General features: G+C 41.8%; 1 protein-coding gene across 7 annotated transcripts in view; it reads left to right on the forward strand.

The window, feature by feature from the left end:
- Dag1 (dystroglycan 1) overlaps positions 1 to 24,668 on the forward strand; it is a 73,118-nt gene that overhangs the window by 12,156 nt on the left and 36,294 nt on the right. For all 7 annotated transcript variants that reach the window (XM_041676846.1, XM_041676843.1, XM_041676840.1 and 4 more), the window contains exon 2: positions 1,572 to 1,628. The gene's annotated coding sequence lies outside the window, so the exon portion shown is untranslated. The remainder of the gene's footprint in view (positions 1 to 1,571; positions 1,629 to 24,668) is intronic.

Consider the following 24,668-nt stretch of genomic DNA (forward strand, 5'->3'; position numbering starts at 1 on the left):
CTGAAGTTTAAGACAAACCTGAACTGAATTAGTGAATTCCAGGCAACCCTGGGTTGCCAGCTGAGACCTTGTTCAGAAACAACCCCCCCCCAAAGGAAGAAGAAACAAAGAAAGTGAAAAGTATCCAGTAGACGGTTCCCATTAGAATCTTGGTTTTTAAAAAAATATTAATAGAGAGGCTGATGTAGCCCAGTTTGGAGAATTCTTACTGCTAGGCATGGCATGCATAAAGTCCTGGGTTCAATCTCCAGGACTACATAAACCTGGGGTGATGATGCCAACCTGAATCTTAGACAGATGCGCGCGCGCGCGCGCACACACACACACACACACACACACACACAAAATCAAAAGTTCAAGACCGGCCTGGGCAACATGAGACCCTGTCTCTGAGATGGCAACATCTACTTACTGTTCTTGCAGAGGATTGCCTAGGATTGGCCCAGAAACAACATGGTGGCTCACAGTCCATAACTCCAGTTCCAGGGGATCTGATCCTTCTGACCTTTTCTGACCCCAGGCACACATATAGTGTACATACATACATACATACATGCAGGTAAATGTTCATACACATAAATAAAATAAATATAAAAGTAAGAAAAAAGAAACCCTAAGTGAAAAACAAACACTGCTGTTCAATATATATGTATGGTGCATACCCGTTTTCCCAACACTTGGGAGGAAGAGGCATTAGGATTGGAAGTTTAAGACCAGTCTCAGCTACATAGCTAAGTTAGAGGCTAGCCTGGGCTTATATGAGAATATGTTTCAAAAAACTCATAGGTGAGCATGGTGGTATACACCTTCAGTCTTGGGAGGTAGAGACAGGCAGATCTATGTGTGTTTAAGGTCAGCCTGGTCTACAGAGAAAGTTCCAGGCTGGCTGGGGATACAAAGAAAGTGGGTGGGAAGCACTGAGAAAAACAAAACTGGGAATGGTGCCACACGCTTGTAATCTCAGTACTTGGAAGGTGAAGGCAGGAGGATCTTGAGTTCAAGACCGGCCTGGGCAACATGGGACCCTTTTTCAGAGAATCAGGACAAAGTGTAAGGGCTGAGGAGGTAGCTCAGTTCATAAAGAATTTACTGTATAAGCATGAGGACCTGAGTTTGAGTTCTAACTTTCCTCAAAAGATGGTTCTATGGTAAGGGCTTGTAATCCTAATGTCCTGACGCTCACTGGCCATCACCTAGAGTAACTGTTAGGCCTTGTGTCTGAGTGAAAGATTCTGTTTCCAGCCACAAGGCAAGCTTTCCCGAAAGATGACACTTGTGGCTGACGGGCTGCTTGTGCACACAGCACTGCACCTGCACTGTGCACCTCCAAAGAAAAAGATTTTGGAATTAATTTTACATCTTTGCTCTCTGAAATTTCATAATTTTTGGTCTTGAATGGACTGCATAAAACATTTAATTTCCTTACAATGGTCTTTTGACAAGCAGGATGACTAATGGGTGAGATGGGCAGGGGACTAAAGCGACATTGCCCTCTTCTTTGGTGGTGGTTAGTATGGTAATTCTATTTCTGTTTGGGTGCTCACCAGTGTTCTTCTCTTTTGTTCCTGCAGGGCCTCTGCTCTCCAGGAAGACAAAGCTTTCAAAGCTGCCTGGCAGTGGACGGTGAGGTGAGATACCTGAAACAACCCTGTAGAGGAGAGAGGAAGGATAGTGGGCTTCCTGGCAACGTGATTAGCCACCCGGTTTTAAAGCAGTAACAGTGAGGAGAAAGCTCTGTCAGATAATACCTTTATTTAGTTAGTGGCTTCTGGGGATGGAGCCAAGGGTCTCTAGTATGTTAGGCAAGCACTCTTATCACTGAGCTACATTTTCCTTTTACCATGTGGGTCCTGGGGCTCAAACTCAGGTCATTAGGAGTGGTGGTAAGGGCCTTTATCTAGGGTGGACTCAAGGGTTTGTAATGTTTGTAGCCACACAGAGACCAAGTCCAAATATTCCCCATCTTTAAGGGTTTGTGCTGCCACAGATTTTCTTTTTTCTTTTTGAGATGGTCACAGCCCTTGGGGAGTGTGCCAGTTAGAGGAGAGCTCAAGGGCAAGTGAAACACTTGGAAATGGTGTGTCATATTCAGGGCAACAGTGGCCATTACCCATTTCAGTTGCCTTTTTTGGCAACTTTATTTGCTCTTTATTGCTGTGGATGTTTTTTTTGTACCTAAATGTGGGCGTCTATAACAAATTTCCCATACAGAATTCTTTTTACTGATTGGTATATATGTTTTGGAACAGAGCAGTGGAATTTTTATTTATTTCTTTTTGTTTTTTTGTTTTGTGACAGGGTCTCATTATGCAGCCCTGACTGGGCTAGAACTCTGTATAGACCATGCTAGCCTAAATTCTTAAACGTTGGATTAAAGCAGTGCACCATCACATTGGTCCTGAAATTTTTAAAGAATTTTTGCTGGGTAGTGGTTGTGAATTTCTTTAAGCCCAGCACTCAGAAGGCAGACACAGGTGGATTTCTTGAGTTTGAGGCCAGCCTAGTCTATAGAGTGTGTTCTAGGACAGCCAGGTATACACAGAAAAACTCTTATCTTGAAAAACAAAACAAGTTATTTTCTTAGGTTAGCATACATACTAGGCGTTTCAAAATAATGAGTTCTGGGGGCTGGAGAGATAGATGGCTCAATGGTTTAGAGCACTTGCTGCTCTTCCAGAGGTCCTGAGTTCAATTCCCAGCAACCACATGGTGGCTCACAACCATCTGTACTGACATCTGGCGCCCTCCTCTGGCGTGCGGGCATACATTGAGGCAGAATGTTGTATACAAAATAAATAAATAAATCTTAAAAAAAACAAAACAAAACAAAATAATGAGTTCTGAAGACATTCCTCCTTTGATTTTGCAAGTGTTCTGGTTATCTTCTGTTTTATCCCTGTAGCTGGGCTGGTAACATCTTCCCTTCAGGCATCCCAAACGCACATAGAGGACTGCTTAAGAAGATTTCAAAGTGGGGGTGCTGGAGAAATGGCTCAGCAGTTAAGAGTACATGCTGCTCTTTCAGAGCATCCAAGTTTGGTTTCTATCACTCACACAGTTGCTCACAACTATCCAGAGCTTCAGTTCTAGAGGATCCAACTCCTGGCCTTGCAGGCACCAGGCATGTGGTAGACAGACATACGTGCAGGCAAAACACCCATACACATAAAATAAAAATTAAAATTAATAAACAAATAGTGAAGATGATTCCAAGATTTTCTATGGTAGAAATGAAGTTCTGCATTGGTTGTCATAAATGCCTCTCTAACTAGCTGGAGTTGTTCTTACTGCTAGTGCGCATGTGTATTACTGGAGATTGAGCCCAAGGGCTTGAGCATGATAGGCAAGTGATTTTCCACCGGGCTAGATCGCTAACCTTTTTAAGTTATATTTTGAGACAGGATCTTGATAAGTTCCCTAGTCTGGCTTCCAAGTTTCTCTACAGGCTGACATAACCTAATTTACCTCGATTATCCCAATTCTGGGCTTACAGGTACTGGAGAGATGACTCTATAGTTTTATACTGATTTTCCAGAAGACAGTTTGATTCCCAGTACCCACATCAGCTCAGAATCACTTGTAATTCCAGTTGCAGTGGATCCAATACCTTTAGTCTTCAGAGACATCTGCATTTATGTGTACATCCCCCTCCTGATATAAGTTATTAAAAATAGAGTAAATCTTTAAAATTTAGGATTTCAGGTGCTTATTCACCCCTGGTCTTTAGAAGAATTTTGCCAAGAAAAATAATGTAGAAAATAATAAAATTCTGAGTTAGTTATTTTTATTTATTTGTTTTTTTTTTTTTGGTTTATTTTTTATTTTTTGAGATGGGTTTTTCTGTGTAGCCCTGGCTGTCCTGGAACTCATTTTGTGGACCAGGCTGGCCTTGAACACTCAGATACACTTGCTTCTGCCTCCTGTGAGCTGTGCCACCACTGCATTTTTATTTGAAAATAATCATTCTAAATGGCATTTTAAAAATTTGGATATTAATTATAACCTTGGACATCAAACTTTTTGGATACTAATTTACTATGGAATATTTACATAAAATATTCTTTTCATCCCTATAAATGTTCTGTGTATATTCTCTTGCTAGAGCTGGGATATCATCTTTGTATCAAATATGCCAGCTCAGGTAGCCTTGCTAAATACAGTGTTTTACAGTAGAGTCCAGTCTATTGAGTACCTCTTGAGCAGGGCTAGATTCTGGGTTTAGGGAACAATAAATTAGATTGTAAGTGTCTTACATTTTTAGATCTTTGAGCTGTGTTGGAAAGATTGAATTGACTGAATGGGAAAATTTGGTAGGAGAGTAGAAGAGAAGCTCTTTATTAAAGATTTAAAAATAGAATTCATTAAAGTCACAAATAGATAACAGTAAGATTTCTGTCTCACCCTTTCCTGTTCTAGGTTTGTACTCCCAGCTGTTGCTTCTGCTTACCTGCAAAAGATAATAGTATTTTGCCAGTAGGGTAAACAGTATTGACCTGCAGCACTGAATATGTCAGTCTGTAGCCTTGCAACCCTGAGTATGCCAGTCTGTGTGATGATTTATCGATTGCACCTCAGGTTACCTTTATTTCTCTCTCTCTCTCTCTCTCTCTCTCTCTCGCTCGCTCGCTCGCTCTCGCTCTTTTTTTTTTTTTTTTTTTTTTTTTAAAGAGGAGGGATCCCTTGTGATCTTAACAGCTTGAGAAGAAAATGACTTTCTTCCTGTTTAGGCCCCTGATGCCCCAGGCTGCCAGTGCCCTTTCCCTCTGTGGTGTGAGGGGGTGGAGGAATGTCCTGGCCTACCCTCTTCCATCCTGTCATGGGGTTCCAGGGATAATAGGGTCTATTGTGGGCTGTGTCCAAGGAATGGCCCTCCTTCAGTGTCAGCCTTTCTGTGGCCTCTGTGTCTGGGGTGCTGTGGGGCTAGGCTGTTTCCTTATGCTGTATTGCTGTTGAGGAGGGTTCTGAAAATGATGCTTATACTTTGTCCCTGGCCCTGCTCTCAAATATTTTGTTGTGCCTTGTCCATGCTAAGCAATCGTGCTACCACTGTATTACATCTCCAGCGCCATGTATCTTGATTGACATCCCCTTTTTTTATTTTGTTTTTTGAAACAGGGTCTCCCTACATAGCCCTGGCTGTCCAGGAATACACTATAGACCAGGCTGGCTTAGAACTCACAGAGATGTATTTATCTCTTTCTCCTGAGTTCTGGGATTAAAGGCATATGCTACGACACCCTGCTTTTTGGGGGGTGGGTGGGTCGCAGTTTGAGACAGGTTTTCTATGTAGCCCTGGCTGTCCTGGAAGTAGGCTGGCCTCGAACTCACAGAGATCTGCCTGCCTCTGCCTCCTGAGTACTGGGATTAAAGGTGTGTGCCACCACTGCCCGGCACACCCTGAATTTTGATAAACATTCTTATGAACTCCTTGTGGCCCTGAGTCTTACAGCAGATCTGAGGCCATATTTGGAGAAACAGGCCTGCTATTTCCTAGGGTGGTTGATTGAGTGTGTAATCATAGGAGGTTGGGCCCTCCCCCTGGGCCTTTCACAGATATGTTTCAATTGATGTGTTTGTGTATGAAATTGCATATTTAAATATATTTACTTATTTTGATTTATATTGATGCTAAAACTCACTGAAGATGTGTTCTTTAGAGAGGTAGGCAAGAGGTCTTTAACAAAAATCTTTTTTTTTTTCTGATTTGATGCTGGAGGGAGATTGAACCCAGAACTGTATACATGTTAATTAAGCTTGTACCTTACCCCTGAGATACACCCTTAGCCCCAGATTTCTTTAAAGAACAGATTTATGGGGACTGGAGTGATGGCTTTTTGGTTAAGAGCACAGGCTGCTCCTCCAGAGAACCTGGGTTTAATTCCTAGTACCCATATGGCAGTACATAGCTGCCTGTAACTCCAGTTTCTGGGGATTTCAATACCTTTACACAGATATACATGCAGGCGAAACATAAATGCACATGAAATAAGAATAAATTATTAAAATGAGTATGTGTCTTGAACTAGGTTAATACAGTAATTTTGGGGAGAAAAAATAGATTTGTGCTGGGCATGATGGCACACACCTTCAATCCCAGCACTTGTGGGGCAGAGACAAGCGGGTCTCTGTGATTTCGAGTCCAGCTTGGTATACAAAGTAAGTTCTAGGACAACCAGGGCTGTTACACAGAGAAACCCTGTCTCATAAAACCAAAACCACCCCCCCCCCCAAACTAGGTTTGTTTTGGTTATGGATGTTTTTTCTCTGAGATCAGCTTTCTTGACCCCGGTGAGCCACTTTGTCCCTGGGGAAAATATATGAGGTTCTGTCTCTGTCTCTCTTTCTCTCTCTGTCTCCCTCTCTCTGTCTCTCTCTCGGATTATTGGGTTCATACAGAGAGGTAGATGTGTTACCTGTTGTGCTTTATTGGGTTCTGTGAAGGGTAGATGAACATGTCGGCAGAGGGAGGGCTGAAGGCTTTGCTCTGATTGCAGGTACCTGGTGAAGCTTTGGAATACCTTTAGGCTTTGGAATGGTCCTAGAATTCCTTCTTGATCTTCTGAGTAAAAGATTCCATTCTCTACTTCCTGGTATTGCTCCTCTGCCTCCCTAGTGTCTCTTGTCTCCATTCCTTTCCTCCCCTTTCCTTCCTTTTGTAAAATACTAGGCAAGTGTTTAATCAATGAAATAATGTCCTCAGGCTGTCCTACTCCAACTCAACCTGTTCTATCCTCTGCCTGAGCAGAATGTTGTTTCTTTCTCTGTTTTAGGATTCAAAGTACCATATTATTTTTGCCAAATGAAGGAATAAAACATGTACCCTGCTGAGTTAAGTTTGCAAATGCTGGCACTTGTTATAACAAGGGGTTTTAAGAGAGAAATCTATATAGGGCTTGGTGATATTGTGGTGTTGAGTCATGACTAAGAAACTGTTGCTGCTGGGCAAGACAGGTAAGATTTTTTTTTTTTTTTGACAGGTAAGATTTTTGGTATGAGCATCATGATGTTGGACAGTGATAGCAGGACCTTCAGAGAAACCTGGACTTGAGGAGGAAATCCTCCCTAATGTGACTTTAGGGAAGGGCTTTGGTTTCTTTCTCTTTCTTTTCCTTTTTTTCCCAAGATGGGGTTTTCCTGTGTAGTCCTGGCCGTCCTGGGAACTCACTCAGTAGGGTGATCTGAATGGTGCCTCTGTCTGATAATTAGTACTTGTTATCTGCCCATTTTATTTTGGTATAAATTATGAGTTTGATATCCAGTAAAAGATGAAGAAATGACTCAGTGCTTAAGAGCAGTTACTGCCCCTTTTTTTGGTTTTGTTTTGTTTTCAAGACAAGATTTCTCTGTAGTTTTGGTGCCTATAGACCAGGCTGGCCTTGAACTCACAGAGATGTGCCTGCCTCTGGGATTAAAGGCATGTGCCACCACTACCTGGCTGAGCAGTTACTGCTTTAAGAGAGGAAGGACCTGGGTTGGATTCCCAGCATCCACATGATGGTGACTATAATTTTGTTCCAGAGATCCAAAATTATTTTCTGACCTTATCAGCAAGCATGCATGTGGTACACATACATGCAGGCCAACACTCGTACACATAAAATCTTTTTTCTTTTGTTGTTATTATTGCTATTTGTTTGTTTGTTTATTTATTTAATTTTTTGGTTTTTCAAGATAGAGTTTCTCTGTGTCCTGGCTGCTCTGGAACTTAATATGTAGACCGGTCTTGGTTTTTTTTTTTTTTTTTTTTTTTTTTTGATTTTTCGAGACAAGGTTTCTCCGTAGCTTTGGGTTCCTGTCCTGGAACTAGCTTTTGTAGACCAGGCTGGCCTCGAACTCACAGAGATCCGCTTGCCTCTGCCTCCCGAGTGCTGGGATTAAAGGCGTGCGCCACCACCGCCCGGCTAGACAGGTCTTGTCTAGAATTTACAGAGATCCATCTACCTCTGTTTCTTGAGTGCTGGTAAGAGAGGCATACACTACCACCCAGCCCTAAAATAAATAATAAATAAGGGTGGGTCTGTCTCCCTGTCTCCCCCCTCCCCCCAAGACAGGGTTTCTCTGTGTAGCAGCCCTAGCTGTCCTGGAACTAGTACTGGGATTAAAGGCCTGCGCCACCACCACACAGCTGTTAGTCTTTTTGAGACAAGATTTCTCTGTGTAACAGTCCTAGCTCTCTTGGAACTTGCTTTGTGGACCAGACTGGCCCTGAACTCACTGAGCTCCACAGCCTTTGACTCCCAAGTGCTGGGATCAAAGGTGTGAACCACCACTGCCCTGGCCAGTAAGTAAGTACATTGTGAGGAAAAAGGAAACAAACAGGGCCTGGAGAGTGGGTCAGTGTTTAAGAGAGCTTGCTGCAGCCCAGCAGTGGTGGGACATGCCTGGGGTAGGAGGAAGAGCTGATGGCTTCTGTCTACTTATGGATATCACAGTATGTGCCATACGTTCATCTCCCTGAAGACACAGTGGCTGAGGGTGGGGAACAGAAATGATTAAGGGACAAGGCAGCTTGATCTCATATTCAGAACAGCCTGTTTTTAAGAAACCAGTGACAAGAGGTGTATCTAAATGGTAGAGTATGTGCTTAATTAGCATGGACATAGTCCCTAGTTTAGTCCCAGTCCCCAAACCAAAATGAACCCTGAGTGGAAGGAAGTATATTTCTGCCATGGGCACTGCAATACAGACTGCTTGCTTTTGTGGAGTGATAATCCTGGTAGTTTTATTTCAGATTTGGATCTAGGGTAGAGAAAGCGGGACACCTAGTGGTATACCTGGTGATATCCATATTTCTTAGCTAGCTTGCAAATAGATACCTGTGCATCCTAATGTGTTCTCATGCAGAGAGGTACCACACCAGTGGGTGACTGGGTTAGGATTATTTATATTTTGTATATACTTTTTTGTTTTGAAACAGAATCTAACTGTGTAGCCCAAGCTGGCTTGAGCCCACAAGATGCTTCATCCACCTTAAGTGCTGTTAGTTGTTTTTGGAGACAGAATTTCTTTTGTAGACCATATTGACCAAAACACAGAATCTTCCTGCTTTGTTCATGTTTGTACATGTTAGGGATTATTGGTGTGGGCTTCTGTGCTCAGTTGCAAGTATTTTTAACATTGATTTTTTTGACATTTATGTGTGTTTATATGTGTGTGTATATGGTAGGTGTGTAGAGGTCAGAGGATAACTTGACATTTATGTGTGTGTGTATGTGTGTGTACACAGTAGGTGTGTAGAGCTCAGAGGATAACTTAAAAGTTGTTTAATTTTCCATCATGTGGGTTCTGGGGAAGTTGTGTCAAACATCTTTACCTAGCTGGTCCCAAAAATATTTTTTAATTTAATTTTATTTAATTAATTCATTAATTTACTTGAAATTTTTTTAGATTTATTATTTTATGTATATGAGTGTTTTGTCTGCTTGTATATTTGTGTGCCATGCTAGTGCCTGGTGCCAGGGCAGGTCAGAAGAGGGCTTCAGATCTTCTGGGACTGGAGTAACAGAAGGTTGTAAGCAGCTCTGTGGGTGTTGGGAATTGAACCTGGTTCTTCTGCAAGAGCAACAAGTGTTGCTAACCTCTGGACCAATTCCCAGTCCCTGAATATACTGTTTCATTTACTGTATTGTTCTTAGCAATGTGCTTAGGCAGCAAGGATGGATCTGGTGGTCGGTGACACAAATTTGGGCTCTCCTTGTCCTTAGGCAAAAGGAAGAAATAAAGACAACAATTTTTCTTAGATGATATTTTTCAGAAGACTAGATTGGTCGTGGGATGTGTTCTGTCTCTAACAAGTGACTTCAGTCTGTGTGTGTGTGTTTCTGATTTCTGTAGTATAAAGTAGGTTGGAGGGCTAGGCCCATCCCGGAGTTTCGGGAAAGGGCCTTGCAGAGCTGACAGGCTGTAGTCTAGATTATTTTCAAAGCCAAGTTCACATTTTGGGACGTAGCGATGTGTCTGTGGCCTGTAAAGCTTTTCCCTGTTTCTGATATGAGCCCTCAGGCACTAGTGGAAACATTCCAAGGACTGACTGGAGTGGATTGCAGTAGCTTCTTGGTTTAGTCATGGTTTGGATAAGGGGAGGCAGGGGTGTGGAGGATAATTTGAAAAACTGTAGAAAGAGATGGAAGCCAGATCAGAATACATAAACATTGTTGAGAGGAGGGAAGAAAAGGTAACTCAGTGAATGGAAGAATTTTGCTTGTTTGCTTTGTTCTTTCCTAGACACTTGGAAGAATTAGATTGCTAGAAGGATCTGTTGGGACAGTGAGAATACTGTGGGGCCAGGTGGGCTAGCAGTGGGACTCAGAAATGGCTGCAGAGACATTGATCAGCCTTGAGTTGGTAGAATTATGACAGAATAGGTAGAGCTGGTTCATGAATGGAAAATGAGGCAGTGAAGTTAGATTGGCCCATTGTTGAGGAATGGTGCTAACAGGTAGTAGTATTGTGCTTTTTCAAGAAAGGTTGAAATGTTTTGTGTTGATAGAGTTGGGAAGGCATACAGTGAAAAAGAGACAAAATAATTTTTTTAAGCTTTATTTTTATTATTTTAAATTTTTTGTGTGTGTTATGAGGTACTTGGTATGGCAAAAGCCAGAAGGGTCAGATCCTCTGGAGATGGAGTTAGAAGCAGTTGTAAGCTGCCTGATGTGGATGCTGGGAATTCAATTTAGGTCCTCTAGAAGATCAGTACATGCTCTTAACCCCTGAGCCATCTTGCTTAGCCTGGTGGTCTAGTGGTTAGGATTCGGCACTCTTCTCACCATGGTCTGGGTTCAATTCCTGGTCAGGGAACCAGTGTTGTAATTTTAAAAAGTGGCTCTAGAGATAAAGACACCATGCATTCAGGTGGAGGGGTTTTTGTTAAGGGAACAGGAGAGGGGAGACAGGCCTCTGGGGACAGGAGCGCAGAAGAGAAGAGAGGGCAAGAAGAAGAAACAGGCAGAAGGAGAGAGAGAGAGAGAGAGAGAGAGAAGCAAAGAGAGATGGGAAATGGGCAGGCCCTTTTAAAAGGGAAGTCGTGAATATGCACAGCGGTGCTCTTAGTGGCTGCAGCTGAGGACCCAAGGGCAGGCCAGTGCAGATGCCTGAATACTAACAGTCTCCTTAGCACCTGAGAATTTTAAAACTACACTTATTTATTTGTGTGTGCATTCATGCACATGCCATAGTGCTTGTGTGGAGGTCAGAGAACAACCTTGGGGAGTTGATTCTCTTTCCACTGTGTGGATTCTGAGGATTGAATTCTAGTTGTTAGGCTTGGCAGCAAGCACCTTTACCCACTGAGTCATTTTGCTGGCTTGACACATGAACTTTTGATCATCCAATTAATGAAACAAAAACCTTTACCCTTTCCTGGAAGCCAATTAAGATATAGATAAAGGATCCAGGCAGTTGGTTATAGTCACAGTATCATCTTGATAGCCAATAGCTGTTGGAGAGTAGGGTTAATCACCTGAGCTAGTGACTACTGGTGTTTCTCTAATGGTGAACTCGACAGACCTGTTTGTCTGAGAGGCTACCTGGCTTGGCTGTCTTTCTTTCTTTTTTTTAAAGCAGTTTCTTTATTAAGTAACCAATGAAATTGACAAATTGATATATGACACTCCCACATCAGTTGGCTGTCTTTCATGTGCTGCTTGGGAGACTAAAAGTTTTTCTGGGCTGGTTTTATGTTTACTTCATCTTTGTGTTTCATCGACTACTTGTTATGTAGGTATGTGTGCACAGATGTGTGGAAGCTGGAGGACAGCTTGTGGGATCTACTCTGTTCTTCCAGCAGGTGGGTCCCAGAGATCAAATCTAGGTCATCAATCTTGGCAGCAAGCACCTTTGCTAATTGATGAGTCTTTTGCCTTCTTGTAGCTAGTGCTTGGTACTCAGAGGTCAGAAGAGGGTATCAAATAAATCCCTTGGAATTGGAGTTATGGACAGTTACGAGCCACTTTATGGATGCTGGGAGCTGAACCCAGGTGATCTGCAAAAATAACAAGTGCTCTTGACTACTAAACCATCTCTTCAGCCTCATGTTTTGTTTTTAAGAATTACTTATTTATTATATATACAATATTCTGCCTGCATGTTGTGAACCACCATGTGGTTGCTGGGACTTGAACTCAGGATCCCTGGAAGAGCAGCTAGTGCTTTTAACCACTGAGCCATCTCCAGCACCAGTCTCATGTTTTGTTTTTTGAGGCTGGATCTCTCTGTATAACAGAGGCTAATTTTAACGTTGTGATCCTCCTTTTTGCACCTCTGAGTTGGGATTTTGGGTAAGTACCATCATGTGTGCTGTGTAGACCTGGCTGTTCTGGAACCCACAGAAATCCACCTGTCTCTGCTTCCTAGTGCTCAGATTGAAGACATGTGCCACCACACCTGATTAAAAATTAGTTCTGAAACAATGCATTTTTAGGCATTGTAGTTTAATTTTTATCTGCTTTTTAATTGGTTGTTTTTAAAAGTCTCTCTAATCTATAGTTTTCTCCTCTTTTCTTTGCTCTGCTGAAGAACTTGAGCCTGAAGAATTATGTTGCAGGGGGAGACAGCTTGTTCTTCCCGGCCGCCCGGCTAATTTAGTCCCAAAATAACCACACAGAAATTGTATTAATTAAATAACTGCTTGGCCCATTAGCTCTAACTTTTTATTGGCTAACTCTTACAACTTAATTTAACCCATTTCCATTAATCTGTGTATCACCACATGGCTGTGGTTTACCAGCAAGATTCTAACCTGTCTATGTCTCAGGTGGAGGATCCATGGCTTCTCTGACTCTGCCCTTCTTCCTTCCAGCATTCAGTTCTATTTTCCCCTCCTACCTAAGTTCTGCCCTATCAAAAGGCCAAGACAGTTTCTTTATTCATTAACCGATGAAAGCAACACACAAACAGAAGGAACTCCTACATCAGGGTTACAATCTAGATTTAAGAGATTGTGCCTCAGAGTAATTTCTCTGTGTTATTTCTGTGAGCTGGCAACTGGACACTGCACCTTCAGTTTTGGGTTTGGTTCCTTTCGTAAGGCAGGAAGGAGATATAGTTGTGTCTTCTCCTGTGGCAGTTTTTTGCTATGTCCAGAACACGGCTTGTGTGGAGGGATATGGAGCCAGAGTGGAGTCAGTCCTACTTAGCACGGGTGCGGCAAATGTTGCAAGAGGAACATTTTTTATGTTTTTTGTGGTTGATTCACGGGGCTGGGTCATCTGTAGAACACTGTCCCCACCTTAGCCCTTCCCACTTTTCTTCACTTAACTCTGAGCTTCCTTGATTGTCATTTTCTGTTCCTAGTCTCTTTGGCTGTCTTTTCTCCTGTTCTCCTTTTGTTTGGTGTCTGAGTGGGTAAAGTTTGAGGCTAGGTTCTTATTACTCAGGTGCTCACCACATGGGGGACTGTGGAAGTCTCTGTATCCTGTCTGTAAAATGAGGGACTGTTTTTTATGTTATCTTAAAGATTTTCATTTTATAAACCTTTTCTGAATTTCAAGGCTATTTTAGAGGGCTTTTCTATTTCTTCATGTAGGAGATAGTTTTAGCTGTAAGGAAGTGGAGACACGAGAACAACCAGAATTCAATATCTGCTTATATTTACTCCCTCAACTAGGTGGGCAGTCTCTGTGGGAAGATGATCATGGCTTTACTTGCTAGTCTGAACATCCAGTGATAGAAACTTGCCGCACAGACTGGATACCTATCATGTATCTATGCTATCTTTATTTATTTATTTTTTAAAAATATCTTTCTTATTTTTTTAATATTTATTTATTTATTATGTATACAATATTCTGTCTCCGTATATGCCTGCATGCCAGTAGAGGGCACCAAACCTCATTACAGATGGTTGTGAGCCACCATGTGGTTGCTGGGAATTGAACTCAGGACCTTTGGAAGAGCAGGCAATGCTCTTAACCTCTGAGCCATCTCTCCAGCCCATGCTATCTTTATTTTACAGTTAATTTACACTTAAAATTTCATTATTTTACACTTAAATAATTAACATTTTTTATTTATTGTCTGTGTATGCTGATCCATCTTGCCAGCTACATTTGTAATTTTGAATTTAAGTAAATTCAGATTTAATGTATATCATAGCGCAGGCTTAAGGTAATTTTTTTTTTTTTTAAGTTTTTTGTCATTTGAGACAGGTTCTCACTACGTAGCCCTGGCTGGCTGTTAATTTGCTCTGTAGACCAGACTATTTTTGAACTCACAGAGATCTGCTGGCCTCAGCTTCCCGAGTGCTAGGATTAAAGGCATGTATTACACTAGTACTCCCTAGTACTAGTGGAGCTAGACTACCTGCCTGCTACAGGTTTGATGGAGTTCTTTACTGCTTTGGTAAATTCCCAGCACTTTTTGTTTTCATGGTTTTAACCTAAGTTTTCTGAAGACTGCCCTTCAGGGAGAAGAATGTAAAGAATTTCAGTTAGGGAGGTGTGGGCTGTGTTGGAAAAAGGGCTGGAGAGGCTGCTGGGTACAGCTGATTAGCCCTCTGTAGGAGTGGGTGTGAGGCTGCCAGTGCAGATAAGGTCACGAGGTGAGTGAATCTTCTTTATTGAAACTGAATTGCCATGATTTGATGAGGTCAGACCCACTCGAAAGGCAGGAGTCTGGTGCTGATGTTCTCTGGCTTTTTTTTTTTTAATATTTTTATTTATTATGTACACAATATTCTGTCTGCATGTATGTCTACAGGCTAGAAGAGGGCACCAGACCTCATTACAGATGGTTGTGAGCCACCATGTGGTTGCTGGGAATTCTCTGGCTTTTTGGTTGGTAACAAAAATTCTAAGAGGGGAGACCCTGCCCTTATCTTAGGTGGGAAGATAGCAGCTCCCCCACTCTCAATTTATAAAAAAACAACAATAAAAAACCCAGCCCAGAGACTTATTTCATTCTATAGCCTTTGAAAATTTATTCATAAATGAAATTTCACCAGATCTGTATAACCTAGTAGTAGTTGATTTTATTGATGCCACTGTTGTTTTTAAATAAGCATAATTAATTTACCGTTAACAATACGAATAAACCATACATGTGAGCATGACATATTTTTATGCTTTGATGGTGGGAATGTCAAAACTATTTTGGGCACCAGTTTCTTGGGTTAGTTGCTCATGTACAAAAGTTATACAGATCAGAAGGAAAGCCCAGGAGTGGGAGTGGACTAGTAGATACTTCTGTGTGTCCTGGCCTAAGACAGAAGGTTCTTTCCCAGTGTCCCACACTCTGGAGTGTGCAGTTTTCTGGGAAAGCTGGCATCTCACATTCTTGTAGAGCTTGCTTGTCATTTGGAGGTCGGCACACAGTAGACTTAGAGGTTTGGAAAGGCTTTAGTAAAGGGGGCTGTTTTGTAGAGCAAATGAGTCTACAGTATGAAGAGTAGATGTGAGAGCCCAGAAGCAGTCTCTGGCCTTTCTCTTCCGTGGCTGTTCCTCATGCCCTCAGCCCGGAGTTGTCCTGGGGGTTGGACTGTGAGGCATCTCAGTTTTTCAGGCTTGGAGGATACAACACAGGGAAGGAAGCAAACCCAGAAGCAAAGAGCTCCACAGAAATGTTATTGTTTGGAGTAATTAATCAGCTCATAATTCTCCATAGGAATTTTCCTTTGAGGAAGTCAAGTTTGGCTAGAAAAAACAGTTCCATGTTTTGATTCATTAGTTGTCTGGAAACTGACCCTCCTATAGTCTTAGAACTAGCTATTTCAGACCCATTACTCCCAGCCTGAATTTATGGGACTTTTTTATGGCACATGCTTTTTAATCAAGCAATATGAGAAGGGCCAACTTCTTTCTCAAGCTATTCAACTTGCTCCATTTTTCTCTCCTTTTTCTGTTCAAATTATTAATGAAGTCTTTGACAATAACTCAATACCAGTAAAAGTAAGGGAAAAATAACTTAAATCCTTAGGTTGGAATATGAATTGAAAGACATTTTGTCAAAATCTGTCAGTCCCATATCTAGGATTTTTATCTTCAGATATCTTTATAGAAGAATGCAAGAACGTGTATGTTCTTGAAAAAACATGTGCAAGGTGCTTAAACACTTGAATTTGTGTGCATATTGCTGGAGCAAGTGAGGAAGTGATAATTATCTGGGTTTTGTATGCAGTGTTTGCATACATGCAAAGGAATAGTTACGAAGTATATGACTGAGCTTTGAGAATGATACTAAAAGCCAGGCAAGGCGACACATGCCTTTAATACCAGTACTCAGGCAGAGATCTCCGAGTTTAAGGCCAGCCAGGTCTATATAGTAAGACTTAAAAAAAAAAAAACTAAAACAAACAAAATTTTTTTTTAAAATATTTTTATGCTTTATTTAACTTTATTTTATGTGCATTGGTGTGAAGGTGTCAGATCCCCTTCAACTGGATCTTCAGACAGTTGTGAGCTGCCATGTGGGTGCTGGGAATTGAACCCGGGTCCTCTGGAAGAGCAGTCAGTGCTCTTAACCACTGAGCCATATCTCCAGCCCCACAAAAATATTTAAAAAAAAAAAAAGCTGGTTCGGGCTTGTTCTTTTGTAATCCCACTATATGGGACATTCAGGCAAAAGGATTCTTGAGAACTTGAGGCCAGCCTGGAACACTGTCTCAAAAAATAATGATGTACAAAAAGAGACATACTTGTTATGTGTGGAGACTGTACTTTAGATGTGGAGGCTGACTGCAAAAACCTAGCCCCACCCTTAGCTTTGTCCAGGAAAGGAAACCTGTGTTTTGTTTGATTTTTTTTTTTTTTTTTTTTTTTTTTTTGAGACAGGATTTTCCTGGTTGTCCTGGAACTCACTTTGTAGATCAAGCTGGCCTCAAACTCAGAGATCCTCCAACCCTCTGCCTCCCAAATGCTAGAATTAAAGGCATGTGCCATCACACCTGGTTTATGATTAGTTTTTTCAATAATTGATTTTATGTTTGTTTGGCTGTATTGTCTGCATTTGTATCTGTGAACCAGGTGTATACCTGTAGAGACCAGAAGATAGTATAGATTTCTCAGGAAATGGAGTTATTGATAGTTGTTAGCCTCCATGGTTGTCTTAGTCACTATTCTATTATTGTAAAGAGACACCATGATCAAAGCAACTCTTAGAAAATAAAGCATTTAGTTGGGGGCTTGCTTACAGTTTTGGAGGTTTAGTCTCCATAGTAGCATTCTGCATCCTGAGAGTAGGCAGAGAGAGGGAGAGGGAGAGGGAGGCATGACTGGCCTATCATACTTCCTCCAATAAGGCACCCCTCAATCCTTCTAATCCTTTCTAATAGTGCTATTCTGTAGTAACTAAGAATTCAAATAGATAAACCTATGGAGGCCATTCTTATTCAGATCACCACATTGGGCACTGGGAAACCAACCTGGATTTTCTGGAAGCAGCAGTTACTCTTTACTGCTGAGCCATCTTTCCAGTCCCATTTAAACTTATTTTTGTGCACTTTTGGGGATCAGTTCTCTCCTATTGTATGGGTTCCAGGTATTAAGGTCATCAGGCTTGGTATCTGGCTTCTTTACCCACTGAGCCATCTCAGTGACTTCATTCTCTCTTTTCTATCTGTACTTTTTTTTCCTGAACCACTTGTGAGTAAATGGGAGACATGCCTCTTTATTCCTAAAGTACCTAATTGCATATTTTCTAAGAATGAGAATAGTTTTTTCTGTTAGCTGCACATAGCAGTTAAAGTCAGGAAATAATAACTTTTAAATAGTTTGGGACATGGCTTTATTATGTATCCTAGCCTTGTCTCAACCTCCTATATGTCTGTATTACAGAGATGTATCACTATACCTAAATTTTCTTTTTAAAATTTTCTTTGTGTGTGCGTGTGTATGTGCGTGCATGTGTATTCAGGTGCTAATGGAGGCCACATGGATCCTCGAGCTGGAGTTGCCCACAGTTGTGAATCTACTCACATAGGTGCAGGGAACTGAATTCTGATCTTCTTTTTTTTTTTTGTTGTTTTTTTTTTGAGACAGGGTTTTTCTATAAGTTTTGTAGCCTGTCCTGGAACTAGCTCTTATAGGCCAGGCTGGCCTCAAATCACAGAGATCCACCTGCCTCTGCCTCCCGAGTGCTAGAATTAAAGGTGTGTGCCACTACTGCCTGGCTTCGTTTATACATTTATTATGTATGTGTGTTTGTACATATATCGTGACATGCATGTGGGGATACAGTTCTTTTTGAGTAGGTACCAGTATTATGTGTCTCACCTGTTCTTTCACAGTGTCATCATTAGATTATCTGAACAGATCAGATCTGGCCACTGCTGTGACTATTCTGATAATTCTATGAAAAAAGAAAGGAGTTATGGCCGGGTGGTAGTGGCACACACCTTTAATCCCAGCACTTGGGAGACAGAGGCAGGCGGATCTCTGTGAGTTCCAGGCCATTCTGGTCTACAAGAGCTAGTTCCAGGATAGGCTCCAAAGCTACAGAGAAACCCTGTCTGGAACTACCCCCCTTCCCCCCCCCCAAAAAAAAGAAAGGAGTTAATGGAGAACCCTATTGGGTAGGTTTCCTGAGGAAGCAGCATGTAGGAGACTGAAATCTACATGGGTAAGTGACGAGTTTAGGATTAAAAACAACCTACTTAACAGATGCTGTAGCAGTTGTGAGTTGCTGGGCCCATGTGCTATCAGTGGTGGCTCTAGCAAGTTTACTTAGGGAACTGGACTTTAAGTCTGACTCTGCCCCCTGCTGTGGAGTTTAGTTCTTAATGTTATATAGGAGACATTAGCTGTTCAGCAGGGTGGCTAGGAGGATCTTGGGTCTCATGCCAGTCTTAATGTCACATCCAGAACATAATATTCCTCATTGTAGCTGTTGAGTGCAGGGTGAACCAGTCTTTGGAACAAGCAGTGGAGCACTTAGTCTGCACAGGCGCCAGATGAATGTCTGTTCTGACAGTGGCCCTGTGATGTTTAGAATAATGAGAAAGCTGGCTTAGGCAGTATCTTCAGGTATTTGAATCCAGGCTACTAAATCTTCGTGGAACAAGGGACTTGATTGCTGCCCTAATTTGGAAAGGCTGTATGGTCAGAGAGGTAGAAGGAAGACCCAATATCCAAAAGGGGGCTTGGTTGTTTGTCTTTCAGAGGTAGAGTCTTACTCTCTTTTAGTTAATTTTCTATTGCTGTGAAGAGACACCATGACCAAGGCAACTTATAGAAGAAAGCATTTATGGGGGCTTGCTTACAGTTTCAGAGGTTGAATCCATTGCCATCATGTCAAGGAGCAAGGCATCAGGCAGGTGCTCATGGCGGTGGAACAGTAGCTGAGAGCTTACATCTGATACACAGGCAGGAGGCAGTGAACAAGATTGGGCCTTGTGTGAGCTTTTGAAACCTCAGAGCTTACCAACCCTTCGAGTTTAAACATCCTTCAACAAGGCCACACCTCCTAATCCTTCCTCAAACAGTCTGATCATTCAAATATATAAGCATAAAGGGAATACTCTCATTTAAAACGCCACACACTGGTCCAGTGAACCTCATTCTTACAGTGCCTTTGCTTTTAAAATGATGGGATTAAGTATGTCACTACTTCTAGCAGTATGAGGAAAAGTAATTTTTGTCTAATTATGCAGGCTAGTTTTTTTGTTTGTTTGCTTATTTGTTTTGTTATTTTTGTTATTTTTGTTGTCTCATGTATCTTTGGCTGTCCTGGGCCAGGCTGGCCTCAGACTCATAGCGATAAACCTACTATGGCCTCTGGAGTGCTGGGATTAAAGGTGTGCACCACTGTCCTCAGCTTGTTTTTGGTTTTAGAAAGCTGTTATTTGGGGCTAGAGCAGTGGTTCTCAACCTTCCTGTGACTGTTTAATACAGTTCCTCCTGTTATGTTGGCTCCCAACCATAAAATTAGTTTTGTTGCTACTTTATAACTAATTTTGCTACTGTTGGGAACTGTAATGTAAATATTGGATATCAGGATATGTGAAAGGGCACCAGTACCAATGTCAGGCAACTTAAAACCACTTCTAACTCCAGCTCCAGGAGGATCCAGTGACCTGATTGGTTGTTGCAGACACACAAGCACATATGGTGTATACACACAGACACATAAATAAAAAACCTTTAAAAAGATAAAAGCTAGTCTTTGTAAGATTCAGGCTGACCTCAAACTTGGGATCCTTATGTCTCAGCCTTCTGAGTGCTGCCATAACAGTGTCTGCTGTGTTTGGCTCCTCTGTGTTTCATTTATTTATTTATTTATTTATTTATTTATTTATTTATTTATTATGTATACAATATTCTGTCTGTGTGTATGTCTGCAGGCCAGAAGAGGGCGCCAGACCTCATTACAGATGGTTGTGAGCCACCATGTGGTTGCTGGGAATTGAACTCAGGACCTTTGGAAGAGCAGGCAGTGCTCTTAACCACTGAGCCATCTCTCCAGCCCTCTGTGTTTCTTTAGTTTGTACAGTTTGGATTTCTCAGTGCTCGCTCGCTATGTGGTCTCTGTCTACTTGTTTCTCTTTCTGAGGTCCTGTGTCTTTAAAGTGGGATTTCAACTGTTGAGAGCTGTGACACCTAGTCAGAGCATCACAGTCTTGGGTGTGATCCTGGGAGCTGCTTATAAAGCTTCTGCCCAGCTGCTTCCACTGTGTGGCAGGTTTTAGAGTCTTGCTCTGAGCTTAGAAGAAGCTTTGTCCTTGGTTGAAGTAAGAGCTTAGCTGTGCTTGCTTGGTGACAGAGCATTTGTCCAGCCCAAGGCATCTCTGCACCTTACCCCCACAGACAACAGCCAGTTCTAAAAATCAAAAAAAACAGAACAGAACATTAATTGAGAGTTAATTGAGAGTTTCTTTTTTTTTTAATATTTATTTATTTTGTATACAATATCCTTTGTGCGTGTATGCCTGATCGCTAGAAGAGGGCACCAGACCTCATTACAGATGGTTGTGAGCCACCATGTGGTTGCTGGGAATTGAACTCAGGACCTTTGGAAGAGCAGGCAATGCTCTTAACCTCTGAGCCATCTCTCCAGCCCCTGAGAGTTTCTTTTTTTTTTTTTTAATTAATTATTTATTATGTATACAATATTCTGTCTGTATGCCTGAAGGCCAGAAGAGGGCGCCAGACCTCTTTACAGATGGTTGTGAGCCACCATGTGGTTGCTGGGAATTGAACTCAGGACCTTTGGAAGAGCAGGCAATGCTCTTAACCACTGAGCCATTTCTCCAGCCCCTGAGAGTTTCTTGAAAGATGAATGCAACCTCTTTTCTGATTCATACACCTCCTAAGGCCACCAAAACCACTAGTTTCTTTGGTGACTGTCCTCGTAAGACGAATGCTGATCTCCAACACAGGAAATGGAGAAACAAATGAAAGGGGTGAATTTTGGTATGGAGCCCCATGAGGAAAAATGTCGGTATATATTCAGCCATCAACCAAATAGTTATTGAGCACTCACTTTGCAGAAAGACTGTTTTGTTGAAGGGCAGATGTTCTAGGAATGAGCACTCTAGGTGAAGTAGAGCCTAATTGTGTTGTAGGAACAGCTCTGACTGTGTTCACTAAAGCTTGCTGTGGAGTGTTTATTATTCAGTAATGGTAGGGATTTCAGGAAAGGAGAAATACGAATAGAGAAGTGAAGGAAAAGTGATCTTTCAGGAGAACCATGAAGCTTAGCCCTGAAGAAAAGTAGAACCCATGGGTGCAGTGTTCTGAGTTGGGCAGAAATGTGATGGCCCTGCTTGTGTGCAAGTAGAATGCAGGGCAGGATGTGAGAAGCCAGCCATATATCCTCCCTCCCTCCCTCCCTCCCTCCCTCCCTCTCTCCCATCTTTTGTTTTGTTTTTGCTCTTTTGAGACAGGGTTTTTCTGTATAACCCTGATTGTCCTGGAACTCACTCTGTAGACCCGGCTAGTCTTGAACTTGCAGAGATCCATCTGCCTCTGTCTTCTGACTGCTGGGTTTAAAGGAGCATGCCACCACCTCCCAGATACCTTGTGTTTTTAAGAAGTGTTTTAGTATCTGTTGTCTCACCTTTATTAAGTAAAGTATATTTGTATTACCGATTCAGAGAATTTGTGCCTAGCCTCTGTGCTTGTCCTGAGGCGTCACACAGGTGAGGCATGAGTCATGAGAAAGTGATCAACACAGGCGTATATGAATTCTATTTGAGTGCCGTCTTAGATGTTTGTGGAGTTTGGAGGCTTGTTGTTTGTGGCTACATGATCATTGTCAAGTTTAATGTGTAGGGGCAAAAAGTATAACTCAGTGGCGAAACTTTTATGTAGTATAGTGTGAGATCTTGGGTTTAAACACCTGAAAACATCAGACAGAACAAAGAAACCAAACAACTAGTGTTTGATAATCAGTCTTTAAGAGCAAATTATGCTTTAGATCCCTGGATGGGTTAGAGGTAATGTGAGAAAGAGGTTTGCAAACTCAATACTTACTTTCTTTTACTGCTTAGCTCTTTTGTGTGTATCCTCTTGGCAGAAGTCTCAAGTGACTTTCTGAGGTATCTTTGTGGATTATTAATTTATTGAAGGAACTTAGTTTTTAAAAAAGACACTCTTGTCTGATCTTTTGGTAACTGGTAAATGTTTAGTTTCTTGTTTCAGAGGCGTCTGGCTTCCTCCTGAGTGTCTGGAATGTAACAGGTTGTGCTCTAAGGCTGACAGAAGTCTGGGCTCCTGCTTTCTTTTTTGACAAGAAAATCGGCTCTGAAGAAGCTTTTTTTATTTTTTTATTTTTTTTTTTAATAAAAGTGCTGATCACAGGTTGGCTTCAATACTTAATATGTAGCAAAGGGTGACTTTGAACAGAATTCTGATCCTTCTGCCTTCATCTCCCATGCAACATCAAACCTAGCTTCCGGCCTTTAGTTTTTTCTCAAACACACACACACGTAAATAAAATCTTCAGGATACCTATGTGCTACACCTAAAAGCCAGTTGAAGTAGGCTTGGTGATACACACTTAGACTAAATACTTAGGCTAAAATAGGAGGTCAAGATAGGAAGATCAATTCTAGGCCAGCCTGGGTAAATTAGCAAGATTGTGTTTCAAAATAAAAATAAAATGGGGCTAACGATGTAGCTTAGCAAGAAAGTGCTTGCATGCCATATACAAGGCCCTAAGTTTGAACTCGAGTATTCCATCCCAAAGCCAACTAAAGATTCAGTGAGGAGTGCAGATAAAATACCCAGAGAATTAGGCTGGGCCTGGTAAGACTCTTATGTCCTGATTATGAGTCTCCATCCATGTCTAACAGTGACCCAGCTGAGACATCCAGAAGACTCCAAGACTATTTGGAAGAAGGAAACGGCACACACATCTCCCTCCCGTGCCACAACAAATAGGGACACCTCTGAAAACTGTTCTGTAGTTGCCACTGCAAACTAATTGGGGTGTGTGAATCACAGCTGTATCCTTGATAGACAAATCTTGTGTAGTTTCCATTCCTTTAGCAATTTTTTTTATTTATTATGTATACAATATTCTGTCTGTGTGTATGTCTGCAGGCCAGAAGAGGGCGCCAGACCTCATTACAGATGGTTGTGAGCCACCATGTGGTTGCTGGGAATTAAACTCAGGACCTTTGGAAGAGCAGGCAATACTCTTAACCTCTGAGCCATCTCTCCAGCCCCCTCCTTTAGCGTTTTTGAAGTGACTTTGTTGTTACTTTGTTTTGAGGCAGTCTCACTGTGTAGCCCTGGCTGACCTGGTGAAATTCACTGTGTGGACCTAGTGGGCCTCAAATTTAGAGATTCATCTTTCTTTATCTCTGGAGCTCAGTGCTGAGATTAAAGGTGTACATTGTTGCATTGATCTTTTTTTTTTTTTTTTTCTTTTGTCAGGGTTTCTCTAGTTTTTGGAGCCTGTCCAGGTACTTGCTCTGTGGACCAGGCTGGCCTCAAACTCACAGAGATCTGTCTGCCTCTGCCTCCCAAGTGCTGATAAAGGTATGTGCCACCACCATCCAGCTGTTGTTGCCTTGAGTTTTTAATTTTTGAATTCTAAAGTGCATGATTAGGTTTTTAATTACTAAAGTACAGAATTTTCTCCTTTATGCTAGGACTGCCTTCAGTGATTTTTAAATTTTATTTATTTTATATATTATTTTAATGTTAACCTGGGTGTAAATATAGTGTGGCCAACAGCAGCTAGAGGTCTTTTAGAACTTTAAGAAGGCTATCAGGTAGTGGTACTTTAATCCTGGCACTCCAGAAACAGAGGCAAGGCAGATCTGAGTTCAAGGCCAGTCTGGTCTATAGTATAAATTCCAGGATAGCAAGGTCACACAGAGAAACCCTGTCTCGAAGCATCCTCTCCCCCCAAAAAACCCCGCAAAACCAAATAACAAAACAGAACTTTAAAGAGGGAAGCAGTTGGATGTTCACGTTAGTCAGACTTGTGTTGCTGTGACAAATGCTTGAAAACAGCGAAAAGGAGTTGACTCACACCTTTAGAAGTCTCCGTCCGTGTTTCCTTGGATAGGAGGCTGGAAAATTACTGTAGGGAAAGAGCAGCAGCAGAGTACTGTAGAAGACCAGGAATGTGACCTATCCATTCAGAGCATACCCTCTATAAACAGGCCTGCCTCCTTGTTTGTACTGCCTCCCAGTCATACCATCAGGGTATGAATTTTTTATCAGGTCTGAGCCCTCCTGATCTAATCATTTCCTTATACCCATCAGCTGACAACCAGACATCTGACA

This window comes from Microtus oregoni, unplaced genomic scaffold, assembly GCF_018167655.1.
Source record: "Microtus oregoni isolate MIOR12 unplaced genomic scaffold, Mior012 000028F_ref0000031, whole genome shotgun sequence".
NCBI classification, from domain to species: Eukaryota; Metazoa; Chordata; class Mammalia; order Rodentia; family Cricetidae; genus Microtus; species Microtus oregoni.